Source organism: Lissotriton helveticus, chromosome 8, assembly GCF_964261635.1.
Source record: "Lissotriton helveticus chromosome 8, aLisHel1.1, whole genome shotgun sequence".
Taxonomy (NCBI): domain Eukaryota; kingdom Metazoa; phylum Chordata; class Amphibia; order Caudata; family Salamandridae; genus Lissotriton; species Lissotriton helveticus.
This window is the reverse complement of record NC_136069.1, coordinates 691162844-691179279: the sequence shown is the minus strand read 5'-3', so window position 1 is coordinate 691179279 and position 16436 is coordinate 691162844.

Genomic DNA, 16436 nt, shown 5'->3' with positions numbered 1-16436 from the left:
ATCTCATGGCGTGTCAGCGTGGTACTAATGAGTACTGGTACCGTCGTCATGGTGATTTAAAATGTATGCTGAGGAACTTAGGTACTCCCACATGGTTCCTCACTCTGAGCTGTGCCGAGTATGGCTGGGAAGACTTACTTGAATTTCTACGAGAGGCAAATGCTAACGTAGATAACATCAAATTCAAGACACCCGGAGAACTGTGCTCTTTGGATCCAGTCAATGTATGTAGGTACTTCAATCATAGATTTGAAGCTATGATGTCTTTCATCATGAATAAGAAGAATCCACCTCTTGGAGAGGTGTTGGATTTCTTCTGGAGAAAGGAGTACCAAGCAAGAGGTGCTCCTCATATACATATGACATATGTTGCTGTGGATCAAGGATGCACCTAAATTTGGAACGGATCCAGAAGACTCAGTGATGAGTTTCATCCAACAGTATTCTACGTGTGCTGTTCCAAACGCAAAGGAGAAGAAAAGCCTAAGAGAAAAAGTTCTGCGTTTCCAAAGCCATCGATGTGGAAAGTACTGCCGTCGTAAATTCCGAAACAAGGACAAGTTCTACACCAAATGTCGTTTCGGCTTTCCACGACCGGTGATTTCTAAAGGAAGAGTAAACAGTTTGATGTCTTCGCTGCGACATAATGTCATGAAGAAATCACCTAAAAACACATACAATTTGAAGAGGAACGAAGAGTCCAAGTACATCAACAACTACAACCCGGTGATTTTGTCCATGAGGAATGCTAACATGGATATACAGTTTGTGGCTGATAACTGTATGGCTGTGGCTCGGTATGTGACGTCTTACATCACCAAAAAAGAGAAGACAGAATTGAAGGATATGTGGGAGGACATTTCCCATGAAAAGAGCCTCAGCAAGAAGTTGTACAGTTTCAGTCTGAAGATGTTGTCGCATCGAGAAATTGGAGCTTACGAATGCTCTGACCGGTTGTCTTCAGCAAGTCTCTATGCCAAGTCCAGGAGTATCGTTTGGGCGAGTCTTGGTCTTGCTGCAACGCGTAATCGAGTTCTGAAACCTGTGCGGGAAATTGAGTATTTGGCGGAAAAGGAGCCAAACAGTACCGACATTTTGAAGACCAACATGTTGGATACATATTATCCAAATAGAAGCAGTCACCTCGACAATGTTTGTCTGTATGAGGTTCTTCAAAATTACATATTCAAGAGGAACATCAAAGAAGATACTGAGAAAGGAGTGTATGCTGTAATAGGAAGTGAGGGATGTCTGGTCAAGCAAAGAAAATGCCACTTGGTAAACCATCGAAAATTGAGTGGCGAATCTCCTGAAAAAAAGGAGTTTTTCTATTTAGCACTTTTGCAACTTTTCAAGCCTTGGCGTGCAGAAGAGGAACTGCTTGGAGATTTCCTCTGTTACGAAGACTCTTTCAATGCCGCCAAGGAGACCATAGAATGTCCTGCTTTTCCCAAATATGTAGAAATGTTGAATGCGGAAATTGAGCAGGAAGCAACGATTGCAGCCGAGATTGCCAGAGACAGTTCTCAGGACAGTCAGAGTTCTGCTTCATTGAGTCAGGATCCACTAGGAGGACCTGTTATCGAAAATGAAGCTGCCACTGCCATGAATGAAGTGGAAAGAGCCATGGCACATGCTCAGGAGGATGCGGTAACTTAGAAGAGTTGGAAAGACAACTCAACGTTGAGCAGAGGAAAATATATGACGAAGTTACCATGCAAATTGATCATGGATTAAGTCATGACAAGAAAGAGTGCTCATGTACGTCGTTGAAGCCTGTCCGACTGTACGTGAGTGGAGAAGCGGGAACTGGAAAAAGTTTCCTCATTAAAGCAATTTCATGCTATTTGCAGGAAAGGACAGAGTCATCGCTGTCTTGTGTTGTCACCGCTCCAACTGGACTGGCAGCACATAACATTAAAGGGATTACTTTACATCGTTTACTGATGCTGCCAGTGGAGCATGACAACAAATTACAATATCACAAGCTATCTGGAGATGCTTGTTTTGAAGTTTCAAGAATCTTGAGGAAAATGAAACTTCTTATCATTGACGAAGTAAGCATGGTTTCCAATGTCATGCTTGCCTTTGTGCATTTAAGAATGCAAGAAGTTCTCAAAACAGAGTATGATGTGTTATTTGGTGGCAAACACATCATTGTTTTCGGAGATCTTCTGCAGCTGACACCAGTGAAAGGGCAACCTGTGTTCAAAATGCTCACGCATGAAGATACCAGGAAGTGCCTAGGCAGCATTGGCAACGTCAATATATGGTTAAACTTCAATTATGCTGAACTGCATGAAAATATGCGTCAGGCGAAGGATGAAGTTTACAAGACTATTCTACAAGATGTTAGAATTGGAAAAGTGACCGAGCATGGGAAAGAAGCTTTACATGCACGATTACTGTCAAATTTATATCCAGAACAAGATGTTGTGCCTGAGAATATTTTTCAGAAAATTACTGATAAGAAATCTGGAATATGTTTGATGCCAACTCTTGCAGAATGTGCCAAATTCAACAACAAAATGTTGCATTTAGAAAAGCAAGAGATTGTGAAACTGGAAGCTATTGACAGAGTAGAGCATATGGGATCAACAATTATTTTGTCTGAGAATCTGAAAACAAAATTGGATTCATTAGAGAAGAGTATATCTAAAACTGCATGTTTTGAAAAGACTCTGAATGTGTGCTTGAACTGCCGTATAATTTTAAGAAGGAATTTACATGTTGAAAGAGGTCTGGTAAATGGATCAATGGGTAATGTTGTTGATTTTGTAAAATACAGAAATAGAGATGGAATTGAATTTTTAAAAATTAAATTTGATGGCATTGAGGAAGTACAGCTAATTGGTCGTTGCTCTGCTAGATTTTTGCTTGTAAAAGACTTATATGTTCGCCGTAAGCAGTTTCCTGTTTGCTTGGCATATGCGGTGACAATCCATAAATCGCAAGGTTTAAGTGTAGACTGTGCATTGGTGAATATTGGCAGTTCTGTGTTCAAGGAGGGTATGGCATACGTGGCATTGTCACGAGTTAGAACTTTATCGGGATTGTACTTGATTGAGTGTGATGTCACAAACATTTGTGCGGATCTAGATTGTGTTAAGGAATACAATAGGTTAAGAAGAGAGTATGCGTCACATTTGCCTCAGTATCCTTTGTTTGAGAAACGTGTGGTAGGCCGGAAACGAAGAAATGTGACCAATACTGGGGAGGTTGTAGCAAAAAGACGAAAAGTCGATGAACCTAAAATTACAAGCAGAAACAAAAAGGATTCTGTTGAAGATGTTGTTGGTTTTCAATTTGAAAACAGTTCTGGTGTCAACTGCTATGCTAATGTAGTGGTTAATGTTTTGTTTTCTCTAGAAAATGTAAAAGAAGAGATTGTGGTCAATTCTGATCAAAGATTTTGCAGTTTGTTAAATTCTGTGTTAGAGAAATGTAGCACTGATAGAAGAAACATAGAAAGTGTGTCTGAAATTCGAAATCTGTTAGACAGATGTTCAGGCCAAACACAATTCTCTCAAAATATTCAGCAAGATTGTCAGGAGTTTTTAATGTATATGCTTGATGTATTGCATGCTGAAGGTGTAGATGTAGATCAGCTGTTTGGGCTTTCTTATCAATGGCAGCATGACTGCGAGAACTGTATGGTATCAAGTACTACTAGTGTAGACTCAGAAAGATTTATATAATTAACTTTGCCAGACAGTAAATCAGTCTCCTTTAATAAGCTAGTAAAAGCAGCTGATCACAACATGGAGTGTAGCCAATGTAAATCTGAAATGATGTCCACATTATTTATACGAACATATGGCCAGTATGTCATTTTAATGTTCCAACGATGTAGGCCTGATGGAACAAAATTGACAACTTTAATTAAAAATGTTGTAGCTTCGCAGTTGTCAATATCAGGAAGGACTTTTGTAACTGCAGCAATTATATATCATGACGGCCCTTCAATAACATCAGGACATTACACAGCTTATTTAAAGTCTAGAAATGGCTGGTCATTCTGCAACGATTCTGTTTTAATTTTCAAAAAAAAATTGCCGTATGACCTTAAAAACTCTTACCTGGTGTTTTTAAAACCAAAATTTTAGGGAAATAATCTTGGGATGTGCTCTGTGGAATTTCAAGAAGTTCTAATGTCTCCTACACAATTTGGCCTTGAGGATAAGTGTAGTTCAGAGACATAAGTTCTAACCATAAGACTGGACGTCATGGAGAAATAAATGCACTTTGAATGAGTTCAGAAAAACTATTTCTTTTTATAAGCTAATTGAAGCAGCCAATCAAAACATAGAGTAGAGGGAATGTAAGTCTGCAACGCTGTCTACTGTTTTACATTGCTTTGTGATTGAAAGTGATGTAGAGAATTAAATAATTGTAGTAGTCATAGAGTTAGTGTAAGTCTGCTTCATAGTAAGCAGTATCAGTGTCATAGGAAATGTAGAACATGACTGAGCAAGAAGGGGAAGATATTACTATTCCAGGATTGTGAAAATGATCTTCAACATTTTAATTCTGAAAGTTGCGGAAATGCCAAATGACGGGATTGGCTTACAAGAAATCCAAGAGTTATAAATGGGTCTGACAAGATTTGGCCTTGTGGAAACTTGTGGTAGAGAGCAAGAAGTCATTTATTGCATGTAACATGTTTTTAAAAACGATGGAGATTTTCTTTCAGAAAGTGGCGGGCTGAAAGTAATAACAGCACAAAAGAGTGTAAGCTGTTCATAGGACATCCTTTGACGTCATGGAAAGTAAGTTAACTTTAAGGAGTTCTGAATTCTGATTTCTTATGTTGTATGGGTTTTTTAAACACAATCATTTTGATTGTGTTTTTTTTTCCCCGCTGTTATATGATGAATACCTTCAAGTCACTGTTTTTAGTGAATTTTGATACATTCTGAGAACAGCAAAAATAAACCATTTAACATGTATAATTAATTCTGTACTGTTTGCATTTATGATGTATATGTAGAACTGTGTAGGAGGCATGGAGAAGGTGAGGCTTCTGTAAGTGTCAAAGTTGTTGCATGCAGTGCTGCACTTCTGCGTATTCTTTCATATGCTAGACTACATCTGCACAATGAGATACCTAAGCAAAGGAAACACAAGTGATGTGATTGTGAAATGAGCAAAATAAATTGCACGTATTTCAATTACATCACCTGTGTTTCCTATCATTACGAATCACATTGTGCAGATCAAGTTTAGGTCTGTCCAGGGAAACATAGGAGGTTTGGACTTTGTTCAAGAGTGCAGTGGACATGACTCACTTCATTGGTAGACCTTTACATGTATTATGTCCTCTATTCTCTTCAACAACTCGAAATTTCATCTGCAACCCTGAGTAGGCCTCACCTCAAACAAACCTCTGGATAGGACACATCTTATTGGCATCCTGAAGCAATTATTTAAAATTTTAGTGTCTTGCGACACTTTTCTGAGACAACAGCAATGCAAAAGATGCACCATGTTTTAAGATAGGCCTCACTTCATCTGCATCAAGATACTGTTAGTTTAAAATGTATATCTTTAGGACTGTGTAGGGGGCCTGGAGAAGCAGAAGCTTCTGTAAGTGTCAAAGTTGTTGAAAAACTGTTTGTCCTTCAATCTTTTCCCTTGTCTTTTGTAATTTTTAAATACGTTTTAATATTTTTGAAATGTTTGTTCTCTCTTTCACAGATTGAAAGTATAAAAACAAAAAGTGAGTAATTTAACGACAATTATAAGGTAAATGCTTTGTACTCTTTTCGTTACATTTCTATCACATTCACCTACTATTAGTTCCACTGCTTCATTTCTTTAACCCTCAGTTTCCTGCCTTTGCTACTTCCCTCATTCCTTTCTCTATTACCTACTTACTCAACTCCTTCCACTCTTTTTCTCAGTCCCTCTCTTCTCATAGTTCCTCACTCTTGTTCACTCACTCCGTCTCTATTACTCCACATTTCTGCCAATAAAAGCTGCAAAACTTTTATTGCCTATGTTGATGATATGGCTCTATGTTACTTACATTTCTTTGCTGTTTCAATTAATCTTTTTCTGTTATTTTTTGTTTTCTGTTTTCTATTTTCTATTTTTTCTCTCTGTTATTCCTCATGTTTTAATCTTATTTTGAACATTCACTCACATTCTCCAAGAAACTCTTCTTTGTTAATGTTATACTCTCTTTTTTTTTCTTTCACTTCGTTATCTATTTTGTTTTTCACAATTATACCCTCTTCCGTCTTTTCTTCGGTAAATAGATCTATTAAACAGTATCTCTTCTTTACTCCCTATAGCTGTCTTTCTTTTAACATCACTCTCTGTTTACTTTCCTTATACTTACTCTTTTTTAAAAAAAAAAAAATTTTGGGTTAGCTCCCGGTCCGCGTACCGGGAAGCTAACCCGGGAGCGAACCAAAAGAAATAGAGCTTGCCAGAGTGCTAAACATTCTAGCAATTTTTTTTGAAAGGGAAGGTAGTTCTGAAAAGAACTTTTTTTTAAATATTTTTGTTGTTTTATATTTTTTTTTTATTTTTTGAACATTTTTAGTTTTTTTTGTATTTTTTGAACGATTTTATATTTTTTTTGGTTTTTTTAGGGGGGGAAACAACAAAAAACAGGCGTTGAAAAGGGCTCAACAGGAGCAAAAAAAAAGTTACTGGGGGCGGTTAGGGCATTTGAGATGTCATCAGTGATGTCATCAGTGATGTCACTGACCATGTCATGAATGATGTAATATGTGACATGATCAGCAGTGGATTGCGGGTGCGCGATATATAGTTAGTACAACTAACTATATATGGAATTTCAATGGTTTTGTGTGAGTAAAATAAGGTTTTTTAAATGCTAATTCCTAACTATATATGGTGTATAACCTATGGTTTTTTCAGTGAATGTTCAAGGTTTTGTAAATGCTAATTCCTAACTATATATGGTCTATAACCTATGGTTTTTTCAGTGAATATATATATATATATATATATGTGATCAAGGTACTCCGGTACCGAAACGCGTAATGGCCGACTGGAATACAACTGAATAAAACTCATTCTTTGCACTAATTTGGGTCCGTGCTCCATGTTCTCTGAGAAAAGGATTTCGTAAGAGGCCGGCTGGCAGTGGAGTTGTTGGAATATATATATATATATATATAAATATATATATATATATCAAAGCTCACTAGTCCGTCTGCTCTCCTTCACTCACGGCCGAGTGCTCCTTATGGCGGGTGACGGTACCACGCCGGTCACGATCAGACAAGGGCTCTGATGTAAAAAAGCACGCAGCACTCACGGGGGACAGTTCCAATATGTGTTTATTGGACAAACACTCTCTCAAGACGCGTTTCGGCCACCGCCTTTCTCAATTAGAGGCCTGCGCCACCTTCAGGCAGAGTTTAAATACAGCCAATCAACAAAATAAAGAAAGTGGTGTAAATTCAGTTACAATCACTGACATAATTGTGCCTTGGATGGACTACTAGACACACAAATAATATAATGTTTTCTCAAATTCAGCCCTGAATGGGCATGTCCACAGAAATAAATACATTAGTACAAACATCTTACAATTTTAAATATAAGAAAAATCATCATCAATGCAGAAAAATCAATGTAAGAATCATAAATGGACTGCTAACTCCTCCCCAGCGTTCAGGCCGCCCGGTTTCTTAGTCTGGTTCTCAATGATATGACGAGACTCTAGCCTGCATAGCTGAAGCAGCCTATTTCCTCCCCTTATATCTGCTGGCACCTGATCCATGCAGTAAAAGCTATGGAGTTCTCGGTTGCTTTGGTGGGACACTTCAAAGTGCCTCGCCACTGGGTACGTGGGGTCCTTATTTTGTATAGCCCCCAGGTGTTCAAAGATCCTAATTTTCGTTGGGTGAGTGGTACTCCCAATGTAACGCAGGCCACACGGACATACAAGACAGTACACCGTGTGGCTTGTGTTGCAATTCATTAAGCTAGTGATCTTTTTAGGCTCCTTCATTCCTGGTATTTGGTAACTAGTCACCTTTTTACTGAACTTACACGCCTTACATTTAAGGCAAGGATAAAATCCTGTCAGTTTCCCAAATGGTGGAGGTTTTTCCTCTTTCTTACAGTGGCTTTGTACAATGTTCGAACCCAATGACCAAGCTCTCCTAAATGTTATTAATGGGGACTTAGGTAAATCCTTACCGATGACTGGATCAGATTTGAGTATGTGCCAATTCTTCACACTTTTTTTTCTGATGTCCTGGGCATCAGTGGAATAGTTCATAATCATCCTCATACTGTTCTGATTACTCTCCTGTCTCTTGGGTGCCATTGTACTTTTCTTTGATATTAGATCAGATCTCAATTTCTTATCGGCTTTCAATTTTGCCTCCGGTAATACCTCCTTACCATATCCTCCCATTCTGAACCTCAACATACTTTCACTGGCCGCCTCCTCAAAATCACCTTGTCGGGTACAATTCCTCTTAATTCTCAGTAGTTCGCCATAGGGTATCCAGGATATGGTTTTCCCCGAATGGCAACTCTTCGCGTGGAGCACAGAATTACTTTTTTTTTTTTTTTAGATATCGAGTGTCATCATTACCAAATCATTGGTCCAGTTCAAATTGTCAATTTTACGGAGAAAGTCAGTTGTGTCCTTCAAGTATGATCTTAACATTGTCACAAAATCGTAAAGAAAATAGTCCACGAACCTCGACATATGCTCTGTCAGGCTCCCCACAGACGAAACAATCAGACGTCCTAGTGGACATGTTGCATGCTTGTGCAGCTTGGGCAAATGGTAAAAAGTCGGTACCTTCGGTTGCTTGCATTCCAGGAAAGCAAATTCCTCTTTACTTAGCATCCCCTTATGATACCACTTATTGAGTAGTGAACGATAAACGAAGACACTCTCATTAAATGTCTTTTTCGTTACTTTGATGTAGTTTCTTTGGTCCTCCAATTGGGATAGGGCTTCCTTGACATAGAAATCCCTGGTAATCAGAACGACATTTCCGCCTTTGTCGGACGGTTTACACGCGATTTTGTCATCCTTTCTCAGATCCATTATTGCTTTCCTTTGTTGTTGTGTTATATTCCCATTGCCAAATTTCTTCTTTCTTGTTTCATTACAATGGCTCCAAAGGTCCTTAATCATCACCTCTGAGAAAGTATCAATCGCATCAGCCGGCATCATAGGACAGAATCGTGATTTCAGTTTGAAAGGACTGTCTGGTTTAGTTTGTGCCACCCCAGCCGACATCCTGCTTTGTAATGGTATTATTGCCATAGGGTCTCCTTCTTCAGCTAAGTCATTCATAACCGCTAGTGCTTCAATATCGCCCGTGGTTAGAACTGGTATTTCTTCAGCAGAAGATATAGGTTTGTCAAGGCGTGTCTTGCCTCTAAAGTATTTGAGCAGTTTTATCTTTCTACAAAATTTGAAGAGGTCAATCCTTAATTGAGTGTATTCTAAATTCTTGTCGGGGCAGAAGTTTAATCCCAGTCGTAAAACCTGTTCCTCGTCCTCTGATAGTCTTCTGGACGTGAGGTTAACGACCGTTAAATTCTGGGTGTCTATCGTCTGTTCCAGAACTTCTTGCTCTTGGTCATCCTTGGAGATGCGTCGCCGGCGTTTGCTCCACCCGCCATGCCTTGTCCTACGTTTGCTTTCTTTTTCCTTTGTGGCTTTGGTTCCACTGGCTTTCCCCTTCCCCCTGTAGTCCGTGTTTCCCTTATGACCTGAAACTCGTCTAAAAAAGGGACCGATGTGGAAGCCTCCGTGGATACTGGTGCCACATTTCTAGATGAACTGGACGGGCCGCCCTCTTTCTCACTTTGTTCAGTTTCAGTAACCTCAGATTCTGAAGTTATTACTGGTTCCATGGTTTTGTGGCTCAAAATCCTTTCCCTGGGCTGATCGTATTTCTTTGCAAATGTGAGAATCCGTCCTTGCAAATAATCCCTCTCGTCCCTCTCAAACTTTTATATATATATATATATTCACTGAAAAAAACATAGGTTTTAAGAGTGTTATAGTTAGCCGGACATTTCAGATTTGAGATGTCATCATTGATGTCATCAGTGAAGTCACTGGCCATGTCATGAATGATGTAATATGTGACATCATTAGCAGTGCATTGCGGGCGCGCAAGTTATAGTTAGCAGAACTAACTATAACGAAGGTATTTTAATGGTTTTGTACCAGTGATATGGCTAGCTAACTATAACACCCCTAAAACCTATGGGTTTTTCAGTGAATTTCAAAGGTTTTTTAAATGCTAATTCCTAACTATAACATGTCTGAAACCTATGTTTTTTTCAGTGAATTTCAAAGGTTTTGTAAATGACAATTTTTAAATGTATTAATTGTTTTATTTATTTTTTTATACTGATTTACTACACTTTTTTAAACTATTTATTTTTAGATATTTTATTTTTTAAATTACATTATAATTACATTATACATTACATTACAAAATATACTTTCTCAGAACAAATTACTTTAGTTTAAATACTTTGCGAATAGGCAATAGACTTTTAGGTACAGTGGTTAGAGTTTTTGCAATGGGCAACACAATTTCAAACACAATGCAATATTGAGCCCAATGGTAATTTTGTAGTTGAATGCAATTAGTTACTTTATGGATTACTTTTGTAACCACAGGACTGGATACTAGATTCACTCCTGGGACAACTCCTGTAAAGAGTTGAGTAAAATCATTTTGGTTACCGTTTTGTTTACAGTAGTGATTTTTAAGGAATATTATTGTATTTTAAAAGTTGACACTTAGAAACTTTTTCACATACAATCACCAATGTTATCCTATGGGAAGGAATTCACTTAGCAAGTAAGTAGCGTTATCGTTACTTTTTCTTACTCAGTGGTGGATCCTGGATCCAGCACTGGCGGATCTCCTGTAAACAGTTGAAAGAATGCGTTTACATCATACAGGCGATTTTTAAGGAATATTTTTAATTTGTGAAAATAGATACTGGAAACTTTTCTGGTGAAAACCAGACAATGGATTCCTACGGAAGGAATTACAAGTTACTGGTAAGTACGCTTAGAATTACTTTTCAGGGTCAGTGCTGGGCTAAAAGATGCAGCACTGGGTTCTCTCCTGATAACAGGTGAGTAAATCGGAATTTTTTGTTCGAATGATTTTAGGTGAATATTTTAAATTTCGAAAATACCACACTTAGAAGAAATTCCAAGTGAAACCAGTCAATGTTAAACTATGAAAGGAAATTCAAGTTACTGGTAATTACTTTTCAGGATTAGTACTGGGCTCAAAGATGCAGCACTGAGGAATCTCCTGATAACAGATGAGTACATCGCAGTTCGTAGTTCAACTGATTTTAGAGGGTCCCTAGGGTACCTCCAGTAAGCGCCACAGAGCTGTGTTGCAGAGAGGTGTAAAAAGGGACGTGGCCTCTGAACACCTATCTGCAACGCATCTCCCTGGCGCATACTGGAGATCCCTTTTGGGGTATTTGGACCTCAGGGACCCTCAGTTTTGAAAGAGAATTAATTCCCCAACTTAAAACCCGCAACAACGGTACAGTGGTGAAAGAAGGGGACATGGCATGAGGTGACATGTCCGCAAACACGCCCTGTGGCGCGTTTTAAGTTCGAGAACTAATTCCTCCTCAATCCTGTGGGTCCCTGGGGGCCAACTAGCCCACCAGGTACCTCCAAATGTTCAGAGATATCACAATCAACTGTGTATAGGGGAAGGAACTCGCACATCAACAATAATGTATTTATTTTAATACTCGAATAAATTAAAAAAAACAAATAGCACCTTTTAAAAAAATAAGGATAATAGGGGTTTTGGATGAGGAAGTGTATTACAATTGTGGACAAAAACTGTACACGCTAACCAATAAATATACTTGTTTTAAAAAATAAATACAAAGATATTTATTTTAATACTCGTATAATAAAAGAGAAAAATAATTTTAAAAAAAAGAGAGCGAATACGTATGAGGATATAAAACCTAACTAAAACTGTTGAACAAGTTTCACTTTTACAAAAACACGTGCGCAAATTAGTCAGTGGGAATGTGAGCACGTGTCAACTGAAAAACGTGACAAAAAATGGGAGGAGCACTAAATTGGTTCCATAGTGACTTCAATAACCAAAACGTATATAAACCACACCCGTAGGATGATTACTTTCATTTCTGTGATTTATTTAAGGGTGACCAAACTACGAGCAAGATAAAGTTTACGATCGTCGGATTCATCTTCAGTTTATCATCCATTTCCTCAGAGGGAACATAAAGTTAATGTATATATTGTAATATATAAAACAATTATGCTCCCTCCAGAGGAGTTGGATGTATGTCGACGGAAGGAGGAAAGAATTTTAAAGAGAGGTAAATTAATAGTATAAGTTTATGCTTTATATATTTTTCTAATACAAGTATATTATTATGATTTCTAAATGTGATCAAGTAATTCTCTTTTTCTTCTAGAGTGAAAATGGGTTTATCAGTATGTGTATTGTGTAGTATTGTGACCTATTTTCACTCATGAAGAACTTGAGGTTTATTGTTGCAAGCAGTAAACATGTAAAAAAATATTAATGTCAAGGTTTTCATAAAGAGTAATTGAAAAGAAATGTACAAAAAACAAAAAAGAAAGATGAAGTAGTGAAGGAGTATTTGTAGTAGGACTTCTATTCTACTTTATCTGAAAGTAAATCATGACCTCTTATATTAATATGAATTTGGGGCAACAGAAATAGAAAATAGTGTTTGCGGAGAAAAAATGGAGTGTTTGCATATTTATATAGCGCAAAGTCGACCTAAAACTACATCAGCAATTTACATGAGCACCGTATTTACAGTACATTTTCAGGCAGGCATAGATTACTCATTTCTCTTCAATAACAGGATGTGGACGCAACTCAGAGGCTCGAACACTGATTTCCAGCACCAAGTTCGACAGTGTACCTGAATGACCACATACGTATATATATTAGCTGCCCTTCATGTGCCAAAAACTATATCCTAAAGCTTTCATAGCCCTGTATTACTACAGCTACAACACTCCACTGAATGTACAACAAACATTCATATTCTCAGAAATATGTCATGTCCACCATTTTTTATGTGTGCAACTATGGATGAATATAGGGTCAGTGATACCCCGTACCTTCCATGTTGGCCATGCTGTGGTACTTTACAGATATAATGACACATTTGCGTTTAGGACCCGGGTGACATCAGCACTACAACACGGACACCCAAATCAGTTAATTTCTCATATAGCTCATGCCCATAACTCCGGAATCATGGTTTACAGCCTCGCGCAGCACTGGGATACCTTAGTCCAGCCCACCCCACTTACGCTTCCAGGAAACGACAATAAATGTAATGATACTTTCCTAACGCTAAAGCGACGATAATTTTAACGCTGTCCTTGTAAATATGCCTCCAATATCGCGAGAAATACAGTGAAAATTCACGTTCGCAAGTGAAAACCTTGTTATTTTAAGACTGTGCACTTAACATATCAATACACCTCGCATATTAAACATGTTTAAGTCTACTTCAGAACACGTTAGGATCTGACTTAAAACACAATTAGCGAGAGATTTCCTATCGGTCCTCAAATCCAGGGCCACCTTGTAAATACAACGCTGTTGTCATACCTCCCTCTTTCTTTTTTTATATTCTCATTGAAACACCTACCTTCCCACTGAGAACACCTACATTGCAACTCATTGGAGATACGAGGCGACCCATTAGCAAACAGGCTGCTAACATGCATTAATGCATCTTTGCATCACCTAGTAAATAGGGCAATACAATTTTCACAGCATGTTTGGCTTTTTTTTTTAAATTGCTGCAAAATGGCACTTGTTAATATGCCCTCAAGTTTGCTATGACACAGCGAGAACCTCGACTCCCGCCCTGCCATAGCAAACAGCAGTGTCCCGCTCCTGTGGGGTGGTGTTCCCCAAGGCTTTCCATTGCTCCACAATGGAGACCACGCGGCCCCCCTACCAAAAAATAAAAAGCCCCAGAGGAAGGTAATACCCGGGGCTTAGACGGACCTTTGAGCTCCCTCACCCAGTTATTTTGTAGCACCGAGGAATAGCGTTCCCCGGGCTACAGGGCCCCTGTAGTATTCAACATTCTAAACTACACACATCCTGGCTGAGCAGCATACTACAGCCCCTCTGGACCACCATTAAACAAGCACAGAAGGCCGCGCTTCATTTTTTTTTTTTACAGCGGATCCATGCACCCAGCGCACATTTTTGCGTTTAAAAAAAGAAAAAAAACATTTTGGGGGCCCTAGGGCTCCCTGTGGGACCCCTGAGCAGGCCTAGAGAGTCAAAATATTTCTTACCTGCCCCCTTTATACATCTTGAACACTTATTCCACTAATTTCTAGACCATCGCTTCTACCGAGGCACAAAATGGCTGCCAACACTTGCTGGTTTTGAATGTTGACAACCACTTGATAGCCAATTAGCATTCAGCACTTGATCGGGATGGTGCGCTTATTGTGCGCGCAAGATAGGCACATCCACCGAGGCCATAAATATATATACACTTTTACTTGATTTTTCTCAGAAACTACTGAACGTATTTACACCATTTAAGCAAAAGACAGGAGTCTGAACCAAGGACTACCTCTTTTCCAAATTTGGAATAATTCCGTTCAATCGTTCATGCTGTAGCCTCAATGAATGGTTCCTATGGAAAATTGCATGTGGAAAACACGTTTTGGGACCCCCCTTTTTCTCTGCCACCGCTTCAAATGCAATATTTTAGACCACGCTTCATTTTCATTTTTTTACGGAGGATCCATGCACCCAGCGCACATTTCTCAATTTTATCAACAAAATAATAAATCTTTTTTGGGCCCAAGGGGTTCTTGTGGAACACTCTAAACAGGTCTAGAGGGTCAAAATATTTCCTACATGCACCCTTTATACGTTTTAAACACTTGTTCCACTAATTTCTAGATCCTTGCTTCTACCGAGGCACAAAATGGCTGCCAACACTTCCTGGTTTCGAATGTTGACAACCACCTGACAGCCAATCAGCATTTTGCGCGTGATCGGGATGGTGCGCTTATAATCAGGGCATCCACTGAGGCCATAGATATATATGTACTTTTAATTGTAATGTTCTCAGGAACTACTGAACAGATTTACACCATATAAGCAAAAGGCACGAGTCTGTACCAAGGACTACAACTTTGCCAAATGTTTACATCTCTCTGCAATGCAGCTCTTTGGCGCTTACTGGTGGGCTATTTGCAACCCAAGGACCCTCAGTATTCAAGGGGAGTTAATCCCCCAACTTAAATCGCACCACGGGGCACGTTTGCATAGTGATGAAGGGAGTGGGCGGGTTCTAAGTTCACATATGTGCAAACACGCCCTGTGGCACGGTTTAAGTTGGGGAATTAATTCCTTGTCAATACAGAGGGTCCCTGGGGGCCAACTAGCCCACCATGTACCTCCAGTAAGCGCCACAGAGCTGCGTTGCAGAGTGTTGTAAAAAGGAGCGTAGCCTCTGAACACCTCTCTGCAATACAGCCTTCTGGCGCATACTGGAGGTACCTGGTGGGCTAGTTGGCCCCCAGGGACCCACAGGATTGAGAAAGAAGTAATTCTCTAACTTAAACGTGCCACAGGGCGTGTTTGCAGACATATCCCCTCAGGCCACGCCCCCTTCCTTCACCACTGTGCAATATCGCCCCGTGGCGCGTTTTAAGTTGGGGAATTAATTTTCTTTCAATACTGAGGGTCCCTGAGGACCAAATAGCCCAACAGGTATCTCCAATATGCGCCAGGGAGCTGTGTTGCAGACATCACTGATGTCATCATCCACATGACAATCGGATACATCTTATCATACACTAGTATAACCTTTCAACACTCATTATAAAATATGGAGTACCATATTTGAAACCATTGACACACCAAAACCATTTTCTAAAAACCCACTCAGTGATTCCTACATCTACACAAACATCTAAACACTTACTTATAGATTCACTCATACATGCTAACAAAGATCAATAGAACACTCTTAAATATACGTATACACCTACATCGACATTACACACCAGCACACATCCTAATCACTTATGCAGTTATCCTACTCAATTATGCAAACAATTGATCATACTTACATTTACTAAGCAACACACTCATACAAACACCACTTTATTGAGTCTTATAGATAGTAACTCATAATTAGTGTGTTATAAAATCACTATTACAAGTATACAGTTTTCGATACAGTCACTCCTACAATCACTGAGTCTTATGTATACTCATTTATAAACAACAACTCACATACACTGCCTTTTATATTTCTACTTTGTTGGACATGTTTCATTGAGAAATATATTTACTCATCACCACACCCATAAAGAGATTCACTCACTCAAACAACTGTTTCCCCATACAGTC